Source organism: Mytilus californianus, unplaced genomic scaffold (genome assembly GCF_021869535.1).
Source record: "Mytilus californianus isolate M0D057914Y unplaced genomic scaffold, xbMytCali1.0.p SCAF_6, whole genome shotgun sequence".
Taxonomy (NCBI): Eukaryota; Metazoa; Mollusca; class Bivalvia; order Mytilida; family Mytilidae; genus Mytilus; species Mytilus californianus.
The window spans coordinates 113521930-113539886 of record NW_026262712.1 but is presented as its reverse complement, the minus strand read 5'-3'; the positions used below and the strand labels follow the sequence as shown (position 1 = coordinate 113539886).

Below are 17957 nucleotides of genomic sequence, written 5' to 3'. Positions count from 1 at the left end.
CTTTTTTGAGGCCATCAGAATTAATCCACGCTCAGAATGTTGGATGTGCCAATCTTCTTTGACCATTATATGACTTTTTAGTGGCCATCAGAATTAATTCACGCTCAGGACGTTTGATGTGCCAATCGGCTATGACCATTATATGACTTTAATGAGGCCATCAGAATTAATCCACGGTCCGGACGTTAGATGTGCCAATCTGCTATGAATGACCATTATATGACTTTTTAGTGGCCATCAGAATTAATCCACGCTCAGGACGTTGGATGTGCCAATCTTTTATCACCATTATATGACTTTTTAGAGGCTATCAGAATTAATCCACGCGCAGGACGTTGGATGTGCCAATCTTCTATGACCATTATATGACTTTTTTAGGACATCAGAATTAATCCACGCTCAGAACGTTGGATGTGCCAATCTTCTATGACCATTATATGACTTTTTTGAGGACATCAGAATTAATCCACGCTCAGAACGTTGGATGTGCCAATCATCTAAGACCATTATATGACTTTTTAGAGGCCATCAGAATTAATCCAGGCTCAGGACGTTGAATGTGCCAATCTGCTATGACCATTATATGACTTTTTAGTGGCCATCAGAATTAATCCACGCTCAGAACGTTGGATGTGCCAATCATCTAAGACCATTATATGACTTTTTACAGGCCATCAGAATTTATCCACGCTCAGGATGTTGGATGTGCCAATCTTCTATCACCATTATATGACTTTTTATGGGCCATCAAAAATAATCCACGCTCAGGATGTAGGATGTGCCAATCTTCTACGACCATTATATAACTTTTTTGTGTCTTTCAGAATTAATCCACGCTCAGGACGTTGGATGTGCCAATCTTTTATCACCATTATAGGACTTTTTAGAGGCTATCAGAATTAATCCACGCTCAGGACATTGGATGTGCCAATCTTCTATGACCATTATATGACTTTTTTAGGACATCAGAATTAATCCACGCTCAGAACGTTGGATGTGCCAATCTTCTATGACCATTATATGACTTTTTTGAGGACATCAAAATTAATCCATGCTCAGAACGTTGGATGTGTCAATCTTTTAAGACCATTATATGACTTTTTAGAGGCCTTCAGAATTAATCCAGGCTCAGGACGTTGAATGTGCCAATCTTCTATGAGCATTATATGACTTTTTAGAGGCTATTAGAATTAATCCACGCTCAGAACGTATGATGTGGGAATCTGCTATGACCATTATATGACTTTTTTGAGGCTATCAGAATTAATCCACGCTCAGGCCGTTGATTGTGCCAATCGTATATAACCATTATATGACTTTTTTAGGACATCAGAATTAATCCACACTTTGGACGTTGGATGTGCCAATCTTCTATAACCATTATATGACATTTTAGAGGCTATCAGAATTAATCCACGCTCAGGACGTTGGATGTGCCAATTTTCTATGACCATTATATGACTTTTTGAGGACATCAGAATTAATCCACGCTCAGGACGTTAGATGTGCCAATTCTCTATGACCATTATATAACTGTTTAGTGGCCATCAGAATTAATCCACGCTTTGGACGTTGGATGTGCCAATCTTCTATAACCATTATATGACATTTTGAGGACATCAGAATTAATCCACGCTCAGGACGTTAGATGTGCCAATTCTCTATGACCATTATATAACTTTTTAGTGGCCATCAGAATTAATCCATGCGTAGGACGTTGGATGTGCCAATCTTCTTTAACCATTATATGATTTTTCAGAAGGTATCAGAATTAATCCATGCTCAGGACGTTGGATGTGCCAATCTTCTATGACCATTATATGACTTTTATGAGGCCATCAAAATTAATCCACGCTCAGGACGTTGGATGTGCCAATCTTCTATGACCATTATATGACTTTTTAGTGGCCATCAGAATTAATCCACGCTCAGAACGTTGGATGAGCCAATCTGCTATGACCATTATATGACTTTTTGAGGCTATCAGAATTAATCCACTCTCAGGACGTTGGATGTGCCAATCTGCTATGGCCATTATATGACTTTTTAGTGGCCATCAGAATTAATCCACGTTCAGAACGTTGGATGTGCCAATCTTCTATGACCATTATATGACTTTTTAGAGGCCATCAGAATTAATCCATGCTCTGGACGTTGTATGTGCCAATCTTTTTTGACCATTATATGACTTTTTAGAGGCCATCAGAATTAATCCATGCTCTGGACGTTGAATGTGCCAATCTTCTTTGACCATTATATGACTTTTTTGAGGCCATCAGAATTAATCCACGCTCAGAATGTTGGATGTGCCAATCTTCTTTGACCATTATATGACTTTTTAGTGGCCATCAGAATTAATCCACGCTCAGGACGTTTGATGTGCCAATCGTCTATGACCATTATATGACTTTTTAGTGACCATCAGAATTAATCCACGCTAAGGACGTTGGATGTGCCAATCTTCTATGACCATTTTATGTCTTTTTTAGTTGCCATCAGAATTAATCCACGCTCAGGACGTTTGATGTGTAAATCTTCTATAACCATTATATGACTTTTAAGAGGATATCAGAAATAATCCACGCTCGGGACGTTGGATGTGCCAATCCTCTATGACCATTATATAACTGTTTAGTGGCCATCAGAATTAATCCACGCTTAGGACGTTGGATGTGCCATTCTTCTATAACCATTATATGACATTTTAGAGGCTATCAGAATTAATCCACGCTCAGGACATTGGATGTGCCAATATTCTATGACCATTATATGACTTTTTGAGGACATCAGAATTAATCCGCGCTCAGGACGTTAGATGTGCCAATCCTCTATGACCATTATATAACTTTTTAGTGGCCATCAGAATTAATCCACGCTTAGGAAGTTGGATGTGCCAATCTTCTTCAACCATTATATGACTTTTCAGAGGATATCAGAATTAATCCACGCTCAGGACGTTGGATGTGCCAATCTTCTATGACCATTATATGACTTTTTAGAGGCCATCAGAATTAATCCACGCTCAGGACGTTGGATATGCCAATCGTCAATGACCATTATATGACTTTTTTTAGGCCATCAGAATTATTCCACGCTGATGACGTTGGATGTGCCAATCTTCTATGACCATTATATGATTTTTATGAGGCCATCAGAATTAATCCACGCTCAGGACGTTGGATGTGCCAATCTTCTATGACCATTATATGACTTTTAGTGGCAATCAGAATTAATCCACGCTCAGAACGTTGGATGTGCCAATCTTCTATGACCATTATATGACTTTTTTGAGGCCATCAGAATCAATCCACGCTCAGAATGTTGGATGTGCCAATCTTCTGTGACCATTATATGACTTTTAAGTGGCCATCAGAATAATCCACGCTTAGGATGTTTGATGTGCCAATCGTCTATGACCATTTTATGTCTTTTTTAGTTGCCATCAGAATTAATCCACGCTCAGGACGTTTGATGTGTAAATCTTCTATAACCATTATATGACTTTTAATTGAGATTAGAATTAATGCACGCTCAAGACGTTGGATGATGTGCCAATCTGCTATGACCATTTAATGACTTTTTATTGGCCATCAGAATTAATCCACGCTCAGGACGTTGGATGTAACAATCTTCTATAACCATTATATGACTTTTAAGAGGATATCAGAAATAATCCACGCTCGGGACGTTGGATGTGCCAATCCTCTATGACCATTATATAACTGTTTAGTGGCCATCAGAATTAATCCACGCTTAGGACGTTGGATGTGCCATTCTTCTATAACCATTATATGACATTTTAGAGGCTATCAGAATTAATCCACGCTCAGGACATTGGATGTGCCAATATTCTATGACCATTATATGACTTTTTGAGGACATCAGAATTAATCCGCGCTCAGGACGTTAGATGTGCCAATCCTCTATGACCATTATATAACTTTTTAGTGGCCATCAGAATTAATCCACGCTTAGGAAGTTGGATGTGCCAATCTTCTTCAACCATTATATGACTTTTCAGAGGATATCAGAATTAATCCACGCTCAGGACGTTGGATGTGCCAATCTTCTATGACCATTATATGACTTTTTAGAGGCCATCAGAATTAATCCACGCTCAGGACGTTGGATATGCCAATCGTCAATGACCATTATATGACTTTTTTTAGGCCATCAGAATTATTCCACGCTGATGACGTTGGATGTGCCAATCTTCTATGACCATTATATGATTTTTATGAGGCCATCAAAATTAATCCACGCTCAGGACGTTGGATGTGCCAATCTTCTATGACCATTATATGACTTTTTAGTGGCCATCAGAATTAATCCACGCTCAGAACGTTGGATGTGCCAATCTGCTATGACCATTTTATGACTTTTTGAGGCTATCAGAATTAATCCACGCTCAGGACGTTGGATGTGCCAATCTGCTATGGCCATTATATGACTTTTTAGTGGCCATCAGAATTAATCCACGCTCAGGACGTTGGATGTGCCAATCTTCTATGACCATTATATGACTTTTTAGAGGCCATCAGAATTAATCCATGCTCTGGACGTTGAATGTGCCAATCTTCTTTGACCATTATATGACTTTTTTGAGGCCATCAGAATTAATCCACGCTCAGAATGTTGGATGTGCCAATCTTCTTTGACCATTATATGACTTTTTAGTGGCCATCAGAATTAATCCACGCTCAGGACGTTTGATGTGCCAATCGTCTATGACCATTATATGACTTTTTAGTGACCATCAGAATTAATCCACGCTAAGGACGTTGGATGTGCCAATCTTCTATGACCATTTTATGTCTTTTTTAGTTGCCATCAGAATTAATCCACGCTCAGGACGTTTGATGTGTAAATCTTCTATAACCATTATATGACTTTTAATTGAGATTAGAATTAATGCACGCTCAGGACGTTGGGTGTGCCAATCTTCTTTGACCATTATATTACTTTACTTTTCAATGTACATCAGAATATATCTACGCTCAGGACGTTGGATGTGCCAATCTTCTTTGAATATTATATGACTTTTTAGAGGACATCAGAATCAATCCACGCTCAGGACATTGGATGTGTCAATCTTCTATGACCATTATATGACTTTTTATTGGACATCAGAATTAATCCACGCTCAAGACGTTGGATGTGCCAATCTTCTTTGGCCATAATATTACTTTACTTTTCAATGTACATCAGAATTAATCCACGCTCAGGACGTTGGAGGTGCCAATCTGCTATGACCTTTTTATGTCTTTTTAGTAGCCTTTAGAATTAATCCACGCTCAAGACGTTGGATGTGCCAATCTTCTATGACCATTATATGACTTTTTAGAGGACATCAGAATTAATCCATGCTCAAGACGTTGGATGTGTCAATTTTCTATGACCATTATAAGACTTTTTAGTGGACATCAGAATTAATTCACGCTCAGGACGTTGGATGTGCCAATCCTCTTTGACCATAATATTACTTTACTTTTCAATATACATCAGAATAAATCCACGCTTAGGACGTTTGATGTGTCAATCTTCTATGACCATTATATGACTTTTTAGAGGACATCAGAATAAATCCACGCTCCGGACGTTGGATTTGCCAATCTTTTATGACCATCATATGACTTTTAGTGGACATCAGAATTAATCTACACCCAGAACGTTGGATGTACCAATCTTCTATGACCATTATATGACTTTTTAGTGGACATCAGAATTAATCAAAGCTCAGGACGTTGGATATACATACCTTCTAACAGAAACGTTTTTACGCGGTGACGAAAAATTAAACATCCCCGGATACACATTCGTCGGTCATAACAGGAACATTTTATATAGAAATGCTACCAGAGGGTCCGCAGGAGTAGGATTACTTGTGAAAAATAAAAGCAGAGCTATGGATTCGGATTTATATTTTCAAAATTTGCTTCAACAAGTTTACAGTTACCAGAAATTAGGAAAAATTATAATTTGTGGCGGTTCAAATTCACGTGTAGGACAGAATACAGATTATGTGGAGGGGGTGGATATTGTGAAACCACGAAATATTGTCGATTTTAGTGAAAATCACCAAGGAGATATATTTATTAATTTTGTAAAGTGATATAAATTTTGCTTTGCTAAATGGCCGTTTTCAGGATCATGAATTCTCTTGCATTTCAACGTCTGGAAAATCGGTTATATATTATATGTGTGTTCCTTATGAGGATATGGAGTATATAAAAGATTTTAAAATCATTTCAATGTCAACTGTGATAAATGAAATTATTTATATGCCGGATAAAATTCCCGACCATTCATTACTGGTCTGTGATATTATTATTCCTGGAGGATACAATACTGAGAACATAGATGTTTTAAATAGCGATTCGAAAGTCCAAAACCGCAAATTTAAATTTTCAAATATTCCGAACGATTTTTTGAAAAACATCGGAATTATCGAAAAAAAAAGTTAATGAAACTATCATCAGAATTGAAAATTCTATACAAATCACATAAAACGTACAAACGGCGTATAATGAATTTCAACTTTTAATTCATAGTGAAATGGAAAAAAAATTGCCTGTTTTGAATTTTACAAATGGAAGTCATAAACGTAAATAATCTAAAACCCCCCTTTACATAACTCCTAAAATAATCATGTGATATGTCCCCGTATACAATCATACAATTAAACATAAGTACAAACTATATATATACATGATATACGCAAATTAGCGTAAAATAAAATAACCCGTTGAACCCACAGTAATACTACTGGGAGGGAGGGATAAGGGAAGCGAACAGGACATGCTGCCATGATGCGAGCTAGCACATGTAAGTAATAGAAACGAGGCTGCGGGAAGGTGGAGCTAGGAACACGTGTAGTGGAGACAAAGAAAGCGTCGAGTGTTGGAAGGCGGAGCTTATAAAACGTGTATGAATAGACAACTAACGACACGCAATGACTTATCCAAGTCGCTAAAATACAATTTATCCTAAATAGACCTTTACCTGTCTTGGAATAATAACAACAAGAATAATGAGAATGGCAAATTTATTAGCTTGGTAACTCCAAGCTAAAACCCCCCTTTACATAACTCCTAAAACAATCATGTGATATGTCCCAAACCCAATTAGTGTGGACAGGAATGGTGTTATGAACGGGTTAATAAAGAACTAAAAAGACTTACAACCCGTAGACGTTTCTCACCATCTGAATCCACGTATCTTAGATAACAATCACTAGACCAATACCCTAACAATTTGATTTCCGCATCAGCTAATCCACTATTACTGGCCCAAGTAGTGGCTCCCCGACGAAAAGAGTGACCAGCATATGCTGACGGGTAGTATTCAAGGTGGGATAAAAGAAAACGCAACGACTTAATAAAAAGAGTATACAAAAAGCAAGATCCATCGGCTAAACAAAAAAGGGGATCCAAGGGCTCTCCAGGCAAAGCTAAAACGCTGGATAAGGCATCAAAAGGACACAAAGGATGTCCGGGCAAAATAGAAAGTGTGATTTCTATAGGTTTTGATCTAAACTGCAGAGTTTTAGTAATCTTAAGTGTCACCAACATATCCCATTTGCAAGGTAAAATATCAATTCTGCGCACATTTAGCTCAGGGTCAAATTTGCCTTTAATCAAAAAATTATTGGGTCTAAGAAAACCAAAAAAATCCTAACATGCAAGCTGCCCAAAAAACAATATTGTTATGACAAGTAAGATCCAACGATGCCTTCATTTTCAATAATATTTCTGGTGTTATAGGTGCTTTACAATTCTGGCTTGTACCTAGTTCACGTTTGACGCCAGTTAGTAAATGTTTAATATTCCATGAGGTTGTAATTGGATCAGGCAAGTCCCGTGATTTGTGAAGCACAGAAATAATGTTTATATATGATCGAATGGAGCTGTACGCAAATTTTTTAATATCCACAAGATATGCGATATACATTTCGATTGTCTTATTAGAACACGGCACTGGTTCAAAGTCGAGGTCCTTGCAAAATTCCATATAAGTCCTTAGGTGCGCACGGTAGGTTTCGGAAGGAGATTTAGCCCACCCCTTGTTTCGTAATCGCTCGACTGCTACTGCCAAGTCCTGTGTGCCGGCATTTCCACCATCTAGAAAGAAAAAAGTCAAATGACATGTGTTTTAAAGTTCGCTCGCACTAAATGGTATATACTGATAACTTGATAATATGTTATATAATTTTGTCAATTGGCCGTGTTCATGTAATCTGGATGCCGCGTCTGCAATTACATTATTTCGTCCGCTTATAAATTTTGCCTTTATATCAAAGTTATACACGGCTGACCACCAAAAAAGTATTCTTAGATATGTCATCCTGAATTTGCCTCTCAACTTTGTCACGGAAGCGAAATGCAGAAGAGTAATTCTCTTGATTTACAGGAAGATACGGCCCATAAACAACACTTAATTTAAATCCATCTTTAATTCCACATAGAATAAAGTCTCTGTCTTTACTGTCAAACGAAAGCAAGCGATCCCATGCCTCAAAACGTAAGTAATTATTTTTCGTATCTACTTTTAATCCATGTTTTGAGGCAATGGTGTGTTTTTTGGGTATGAATTTATTTGGTTACCGTGGCCTGTCACTGCCGAATGAGTATTGGTCATGCAAACAGCACAATGATGTGCCATTCTACAGTCCCAGCGGTAGCAAGAGTTGTTGTTAAGAGCCAATCTGCCAGAAAACCATGCAAAACCGTCCGAATGTCACTTTTTCCAAATGAGTTCATATTTGGCATATTGGTGCACCTTAGTAATGTCAATAACCACACAAATTTTTTTGGGAAAATATTAAACCGATCTGAATATTTTTTGAGCGCCATGTTTTAACAGATGAAATTGCTCGAAAACAGCAAAAATAAGCCTTTTTTGGCATATTTCGCTGGTTTAAATAAAAAAATATGGTAACATTTAGAATTTTTTGATAGTTGTTCCTAGTAATACATCACTTTAAGTGTAAGAATGCATAGAATTAACAATGCTGTCTATTAAGTGTATGTATAATCTAACTGTTTCAATATGTCTTATTTAGCTACATGTCCAAAATGGCTGATTTTGGTCATCTTTCAGAGCCAAAATACTCCAAGACCCGTTTGTTATTGTAAAACAACATATCTACTTGCAAAGTATAACTATATATACCCAATCAAAAAAAATATCAAGCTCGGCAAATAATGTTGGTGTCTGGTATATGCCACAACAAAATGGGGTAACCTGCATATTCAAATTTTCGCAATTTTGCTGTCTAATTTGTAACTACTGACATATGATAGGATCTGGACTTATAAATAAGTATAACAACAAATGGAAAAGAATAATTAATGTTTCATTTAATACATTAAGAAAAAAATCATACATAAATACAAATTATTCATTATAAATCTTGAGGCTCCCAGGAGCCGAAATAGATCGTATTGACAAATTGTGCACCTAAAACAATAAAAAAACACATATTTCAAACGCAATCAATTTAAATTAGAAGTTAAACAATTCAGAATAAGTTCAGACTGTAAAAAAAAAGTTTCTTCTGACCACTTTTGCAATTTATTCTTATAATATATTGATATAGTTGTCGGATAGTAGCAGAAAATTGTGAAAATTTGTAAATTTACACATTTCAGGGACAATAGCTCATAGATGTTATGTCCAATTTTTCAGAAAAATTTTTGGTATTTAGATCTTGTCATGTTGATAGTTTTTATCAATATATATATATTTTGAAAAGTTTTTAAATTTTGTATACATATATATATATGTATGACACTTCTTCTAAAGTTATTAAGATGATGGTTTAAAAGTGAAAACTGTAAACAGATGATTTAAACAGACACTTATTTTTTTTTATGACCCTTTGAGCCTAGTATGCTAACAAGGCAAGATTTGCCAGGTACCTATATCTATGTTGCTGCAATGTGGTCAATACAAACATGAAAATCATAAATGCTTTTAAAATGAAAGAACCTTAGTGAGCACGCTCACATACCCCACGTCCCCACATTGTCATTGGAGAAATAAAATAAGTGTAGAAAAAAAAATTGTATCAGAAAAAAAATTGAATCATAATTTCCTGTCAATATGCACATTGACGTAGTATGTCCTTATTATCTACACAGTTTCATGAAATTCTGTTGTGTGGTTTGAGAGGAGTTGCGATGACAAAAGGTTGCAGTAGTATATTGGGCAAATAAGTTCAAAGGGGCGTAATTCCTGGAAAAAAAATTGAATCGTAATTTCCTGTCGATATGCACATCTACGTAGTATGTCCTTTTTATCTGAAAAGGTTTCATGAAATTCTGTTGTGTGGTTTGTGAGGAGTTGCGATGACAAAAGGTTGCAGTAGTATATTGGGCAAATAAGTTCAAAGGGGCGTAAATCCTGGAAAAACAATTGAATCGTAATTTCCTGTCGATATGCACATCTACGTAGTATGTCCTTATTATGTGAAAAGGTTTCATGAAATTCTGTTGTGTGGTTTGAGAGGAGTTGCGATGACAAAAGGTTGCAGTAGTATATTGGGCAAATAAGTTCAAAGGGGCGTAACTCCTGGCCTAAAAATTGAATCGTAATTTCCTGTCGATATGCACATCTACGTAGTATGTCCTTATTATCTGAAAAGGTTTCATGAAATTCTGTTGTGTGGTTTGAGAGGAGTTGCGATGACAAAAGGTTGCAGTAGTATATTGGGCAAATAAGTTTAAAGGGGCGTAACTCCTGGCCTAAAAATTGAATCGTAATTTCCTGTCTATATGCACATCTACGTAGTATGTCCTTATTATCTGAAAAGGTTTCATGAAATTCTGTTGTGTGGTTTGAGCGGAGTTGCGATGACAAAAGGTTGCAGTAGTATATTGGGCAAATAAGTTCAAAGGGGCGTAACTCCTGGAAAAAAAATTAAATCGTAATTTCCTGTCGATATGCACATCTACGTAGTATGTCCTTATTATCTGAAAAGGTTTCATGAAATTCTGTTGTGTGGTTTGAGAGGAGTTGCCATGACAAACTGTTGCAGTAGTACATTAAAGTAAATAGGTTCAAAGGGGTGTAACTCCTAGAAAAAGAATTGAATCGTAATTTCCTGTCTATATGCACAACTACATAGTATGTCCTTATTATCTAAAAAGGTTTCGTGAAATTCTGTTGTGTGATTTGAGAGGAGTTGCGATGACAAGAAACAGGACTGACGGACTGACGGACGGACGGACGGGTCAAAAACATTATACCCTCCGCAACTCGTTGCGTGGGGTATAAAAAAATATCATAACTAGACGAAAAACAAATTACTTAGTCTATATATACCAGTGCAAAATTTATAAAGAATTTTGAATGAAATTGGATAGCTGTTAAGATTACTGTACCTATAATGCTCTACATCACATCCTCGGAGATAACAGAATTCAAATAAGTCATATGAATCTTCAAATTTCAATAAAGTTGAATGTGTTTTTTTATACTTGAACGGCTATAGGTTTTACTATAAAACAAGTGTACATTAACTTTCTTGTAAAAGAAAAACCATAACATTAAAATCTCCATAAATGATGAACTGTTATTTTTTGAGACATTATCCCATGGAAGATTTAACTGATGTTTTAAAGTTGGAAAGTTTCTGTTGCTTGTTTGGTTGGTTTAAATTGTTTCTGTTAGAAGCATTATCAGTCTCCCAATCTGATGTTGACTCAGTGCTGTGAAAGTTCAGTTGTTGTTGACACTGACAGAAAGGTTAGCTGCAAGTCTAGATCTGAAAACCACAAAACATACATACATAAATCAGGCTGTTAGTTTTCATATTTTTTCATTTTCTTATTTTGGGGCCTTTTATGGCTGAATATATATGCAGTATAGGTCTTGCTCATTGTTGAAGGCCATATGGCGTATGAAGACCTATAGCTTTACTTCTATGTCATTTGTTCTCATTGGCAATCATACCACATTTTTTTTTTAATTTCATATATACCACTGACAGGAAATAAAATTGACAACTTTTACTGTAAGTGGATGCAGTTACAAAATTCTCCCAACTAAAGCCAAATCATTTTTGCAGAATAGTTATTATCCACTCCTTTTAAGCATGTCCAAATAGCCCTTAACATCTTTACAACAATAAAAATTGCCTCCATTTGGTTTGGCATGTCAAATTACCTCTCAATATAATTTTACATTGAAAACAGACAATGGTGATAATTTGACCGCTTTTAGTGACAATCTTTGAAATGGTGGCCATCTTTATATCTGTCCTCTGTGTCAAAGTACAGCTAAATATCAATATTCTTTAAAATCGAACTCAACAAAATTGAAAATTTTACCCTTTTTTTGCTGTGTCCATCTTTAAAAAAAAATTTCATTGTTTTGTTGGCATGTCAAAAGTGCTATAATTCCTTAATGTCAATTTTCATATAAGGCCATCTTGAAAATGTTTGCCATTTTGGAAGAAAAAACAACCTTACTTTGTTTAGCAAGTCAAACTACCACGACTATCCCTAATTAACAATTTTCATTAAATTAACCAGTGTTGAAATTTGTGCCATCCTTGGTGGCCATCTTGAAAATGTTTGACATCAGATAATATCCACATATTGACTGTGCTTTTCTTTTCACTAAAGTTTCATTTAAAAAAATAACACCAGTTATCTCAGAAAAGGACAAATTTTGTGGAAGATGAAGAAAAAATGCAAGTTTGGACAGAACATTCAAGCTATAACAGCTCTAAATTTGTAATGGGATTAAATATTTGACAAAGAATAGGTTTCTAACACAGAATAAATATGGTATAAATATAAAGTTTAATAGATTCAGCATATCAGAGAACCCCAAGATCAAATTAAGATTTTAAATTTAGTTTAATTTTGGACCCTTTGGACCTCAATGTAAACCAATTTCATAATAGGGCCCAAAAACTAAATATAGGTTAGATTCAGGCTGAATCAGCATCTTTAAAATTATTGTTGAAATCAAACACAGTTAAATTATGGACCCCATTTGAACCAACTTGAAAACTGGGACCAAAATCATAAATCTAAGTACATATTTATATTCAGGATATTTGATTATTTCTATTTATCATTCAAAGGACCCCAATTCATTGTAATTAGAGTTCAAGTTTTGTTAAAATTAAACTAAGTTAAAATTTGGACCCTTTGGACTTTAAAATGTGGACAAATTTGAAAACTGGACCGAAATTAAAAATCTAAATATAAAACATTTGCATTTTGTATATCAAAAGAACCTCAAGAATTCAAGTTGTGTAGAAATAAGAAAAAAAATTTTGGACCATTTTGAAATCAATGTGAACCAATTTAAAATGGGGCCCAATTGCAACATCTTAAATTATTTAAATACATTGTTAGATTTCGCATATTAAGAACCCAAATAATGTATTTATTTTAATTTGTTCTTGTCCTAAACATGCATGAACTATTTGCCATTGGACATTAGCATTACCAACAACCAATCAATTAATGGAACAGGTGAAATATCTTCAAAAGTACCAATAAAAATCTCCCCCTTTTATATTTGAAAAAGTAAAATCACAAAAATACTGAACTCCGAGGAAAATTCAAAAAGGAAAGTCCCCAATCAAATGGCAAAATCAAAAGTTCAAACACATCAAACGAATGGATAACAACTGTCATATTCCTGACTTGATACAGGCATTTTCTATGTAGAAAATGGTGGATTGAACCTGGTTTTATAGCTAGATAATAAACCTCTCACTTGTATGACAGTCGCATCAAATTCCATTATATTGACAACGATGCATGAACAAAACAAACAGACACAATAGGTAAAATTGTCAAAAATAGGGGTACAGCAGTCAACATTGTGTTATCATCTTAATCACTATAAAAACAAACAAATGTAACGAAGAAGCACAAAAAGGCATACATCAAATTTAACATCCTCATTTTGCTTATATTATACGATTTTATATATCTATGTATAATCCACCCATAAAGGATGGAAGGTTTTAAGTACTGGCGTAAAATCGCGCATTTGAAATTCGCACAGGTAGACATAAAATAATTTTGTCGTTCAAAGTATGACGGGATACATAAATACAGAGTCACGTAAAATGGATATCACAAAAAACAGACTTAACCGTAAAAGTAATACGTATTAATAAATAAAATAATTGAAATGGAATGTATGAACAGTTCATTAGTCATTGTTAGTTATTGAATGGAAACTATAGGAGCCGCCCAATATAGTACTACAAATTAAAATTAGCAAAGTGATTTTTCAATGGGAAAACCAAGTTAACAAAGACCTGTTTAATAAAACTGATGTACAAATGTATAACATGTAATTGTATAATTATGTTATTATATAAGTGATTACATATACTTTGTATGATTCCCATGTTATACAAACAGTTAAATTAATATATAAGTTAATAATAACTTACCAATATCTTCTTCTATACATGTATTTAGTTTGACCTGGCTATTGTCACTTTTACAAAAATTCATCTTAATTGAGCATTGCTTGCATATATATATAGCCCTACAAATAAAAAGTGTTAAACTATAAAATAATTCTTCAATTTTGTTTTACATGAAATAAAATATATCAGACAGGAAATGTAGGGTAGTGTAGCATCACTGTGCATGTAGTTTAAATGTATGTTTTTTCTTTTAAAAAGGGCTCTATAAGTAATCTACATACATGTACATGTAGGGTCCTAAAATTGAACCTTACAAAAGTTTGCAATGCTTTTGATTTTTTTAGTCTCCATGGCCTATTAGTTCATTAAAAAAATATTATTCTCTGGATAAAGTTGTCTAGTGTTACATGTACAGTTTGTTGTATGTAAAACATGTATTTGTAGGAGGCTTTTCCACGAGATAAAACTTTTTTTAGTAGACAAAGAGCTGAACAACTTCCAGTAAGAACTGAAAATATAACTTAGGGGAAGAGAATAAAAACCTGACCTGCTAAACGTTGAATATGTTGAAATAGATTTTGATTATTATCATGATTCTGGTCTATAAATTGATTTTTTATAGCAGAAAATAAATATATATTGTACCCTGGTTAATAGCTTGAAAATTAAAATTCGGTCCTAAGCTGACAAGGACATAAATATTTGACCATTCTAATCCTCCCCCTTGCTTTTTTAATCAAATGGTCCCAAGACGGAACAATGTATATACGGATATATATTATTTGCTTGAACTTTGCCATAGGAAATAAATAAGATGTCTTAGAAACAGGTCAGGTGTAAAAGAATATTCACATGCCCCTTCAACACCCCCCCCCCTTTTTTTAATCTAGCTAATGTATCAATTGTTGGTCACCTAATTTCAGATTGACTATATGGAACAAATGAAAATTGATTGTAAGATTTGTACCTGTTCCTACTGGAATAACTCGTCCTGTATACAGCCTGTTTTGAAAGGGTGAAGATCCTTGGTCAGCTTTGGCTTTGCTGGAAGAGGGTTGGACGAGATGTTGACATCTTGCTTGACTATCATGTCAATGAATTCCATAAAAGTCCCTGTACTTCGAGCATATTCAAAGACAAGATGATGTAACAACCATGGGAAAATAAACCACTCCTTGTCTTATATAAAATAAGGAGTCCTGTTGGAAATTCTACACCATAGTTTTCAGTATTATTCAGACTTCCTAAATGTAGATGAATGGTAGTCTGTATCTGTATGAATATGTTTGGTTACCAATGCTGGTTTCAATACCACGGTAGAGAGAGTGTCGTTGATTTATTGATGGTGGGCCAGAGCAGTTTTGACACTTTCAATTTCAATTTTGGTGCGAGCAAGGTGGTTCCACTCGCTCACTTTTTTTTTTACAAAGAATGATTTAGAATACTTTTGTTTTGCTCGTTGAAATCTAAAAACACTTTTTGCTGTTCATGGTCTTATTTTTCCAATCAATATTTATCATGTTTATTCACTAAATTATTGTCATGATTGTCAAATTTCTTGGCAGTAATTATTTTGTTTGGAAATGCTATTTTGGTCTTTAGTGCATTCAGATATCTTAAATAGTTTGTAATATGTAGATGTATAAGGCTGGGATAGCCCACATGCTCATCCTAGATTATTAAAGTCACAAACTTCACTGTAAACATTTGTCTGCCAAACCATCACTGGGAGCTGACATGTTTGAGATCTTACCCAAGGGAGATAAGTCAATGAAAGAGCATAAAAGATGGACTCCCTGGTTTCAGACAATTTATTGATTTTTGGACTTGCAGTACAAATACGTCTTATTTCATTTTTCAGACAAATTGATTTTACTTGTTCGAATGATTTTATGAGCCATTTTAGTACCAATTGTGTTTAGAATTTAATTAAAATCAAAATCAAAATGTGTCAATTGTGGACTTAAATCACCATCCTTCCAAGGCATAAATTAACATATAATAGTCATTTGCCAAGCTTAATATTTTGTTTTGATATAAAACATACCCCATAGTTAAAACCGATATAAGTTGCAAACAAATCCGGAATGGGTCTTGCAAGATAGAAGCGAATGAAAACCACGTAAATTCATGTATGAAAAACCCCGCCTTTGTGTCCCTGCTCCTGGCAATGTGCCAAATCGTTTAAATTTTCATTTGTATTGATCATAACATAGTAAAATGGATGAGTTTCAGCTGACATCACTCTAAAAACTCAACTACCCCATTTAATATGCTTCTGGGTCATTCTTAAAAGGCATAAAAAAGTTGGATTTTTCCTTGGTTTCATTATGAATTTACAGAATTATGCAAATGAGGCTGTTACTAAAAATAGATACGATTCTGGGAAAAATTAAGTGGTCAAATTCTTTTATTTTATGTCAAGGATTAAGATGATGTATAAAAATTTGTCAAGTTGTGATTGTCGATTTGGACGATTTTCTGAATATTGCATGGTTTTCTGGCGGATTGGCTCTTAAGACTCCTACAAATTTCCCGGCCATCTGGAAGGAAAGGTCCCCTACGACGATTGGTCGACTTTCCGTTTCCTCGACCTTCGGGCGAAGCTGTCTCCGCAGCCTCGTTAATGGCGCGAGCAGTAGGGTTGTCGTGCTTCAATACTAACTGAAAATCTCCGAGATCTTGCCGGTTTCGAAATTTTCCTCAGTTTGATTATCACGGTACTCTTTATCGTACAAAAGACAGAGTACGAGACGTACTTATATATAATAAGATGCTACGCGAAAAATGTCTGCTGTATAATTCACATGCGCATTGACATTGGTTATACGTTTCTGCCTAACGAGCTCTTGGAAATATTATTCGCGTAGCCCTATTCCTCAATGGATATTTTGTCCAGAGTCTTCTTCTTACCCACTCGAAATTCGACATCGCCAGCCAAGGTGAATGTTTGAAATTGAGGAATGGGTTCGGGCCATAGAAAATTTACTATTTGTAGTGCTTTAGAGTTATTTTCTGAGAATGTTGATACATGTGTAAGAATGTCACTTATCTCACCTTTTGAAGCTTTCTCTGTCACTGATCCGCTGATTTGTAGTTTACGTAGATTGTCTTTTTCTTCTTGGATTGCTTTTCGCATCTCTATTTTCTTTCTTTCTATTTGTAACGTATTTTGTTCCTTTTCCTGTTTTGTCGCAATGTCACTTTTGTCACTTTCTGCTTGTTCAAAAGTATCTTGGAATTCGTCCTCTGAATCAATAGACTCCTCTCTTATAGCATCTTTTGGTGTCCCGGCTCGTAAACTTTCAATAATGTTTTTAAGTTTTTTTCCAGCATTGTCGCGTTTTGGTCGAGCACTTGAAGCCATGATTAAAAACAAATATATATACTTCTATATTTTTTTATAAGCGAACATGACATGCTGTCATGATGCGAGCTAGCACATGTAAGTAATAGAAACGAGGCTTCGGGAAGGTGGAGCTTGGAACACGTGTAGTGGAAACAAGAAAGCGTCGAGTGTTGGGAGGCGGAGCTTATAACACGTGCA

The 17957-nt window shown here is 35.2% G+C and overlaps 2 long non-coding RNA genes across 3 annotated transcripts; one reads left to right on the top strand and one right to left on the bottom strand.

Moving 5' to 3' along the window:
* Positions 1–9868: 9868 nt before the first annotated feature.
* On the top strand, positions 9869–11192 carry LOC127704784 (uncharacterized). Of its 2 annotated transcripts, none has more exons than XR_007983497.1 (3): positions 9869–10309; positions 10478–10813; positions 11151–11192. It is a non-coding gene; the product is annotated as an uncharacterized LOC127704784 (long non-coding RNA). The 2 variants fall into 2 exon arrangements; XR_007983496.1 differs by lacking the exon at positions 11151–11192 and adding an exon at positions 10864–11004 and having other exon boundaries at positions 10478–10695.
* A 448-nt stretch (positions 11193–11640) lies between these two features.
* LOC127704785 (uncharacterized) lies at positions 11641–16645 on the bottom strand. The gene is made up of 3 exons (XR_007983498.1): positions 15378–16645; positions 14432–14529; positions 11641–11767 (listed from the first exon to the last, which is right to left on the bottom strand). It is a non-coding gene; the product is annotated as an uncharacterized LOC127704785 (long non-coding RNA).
* Between the last annotated feature and the right edge of the window lie 1312 nt (positions 16646–17957).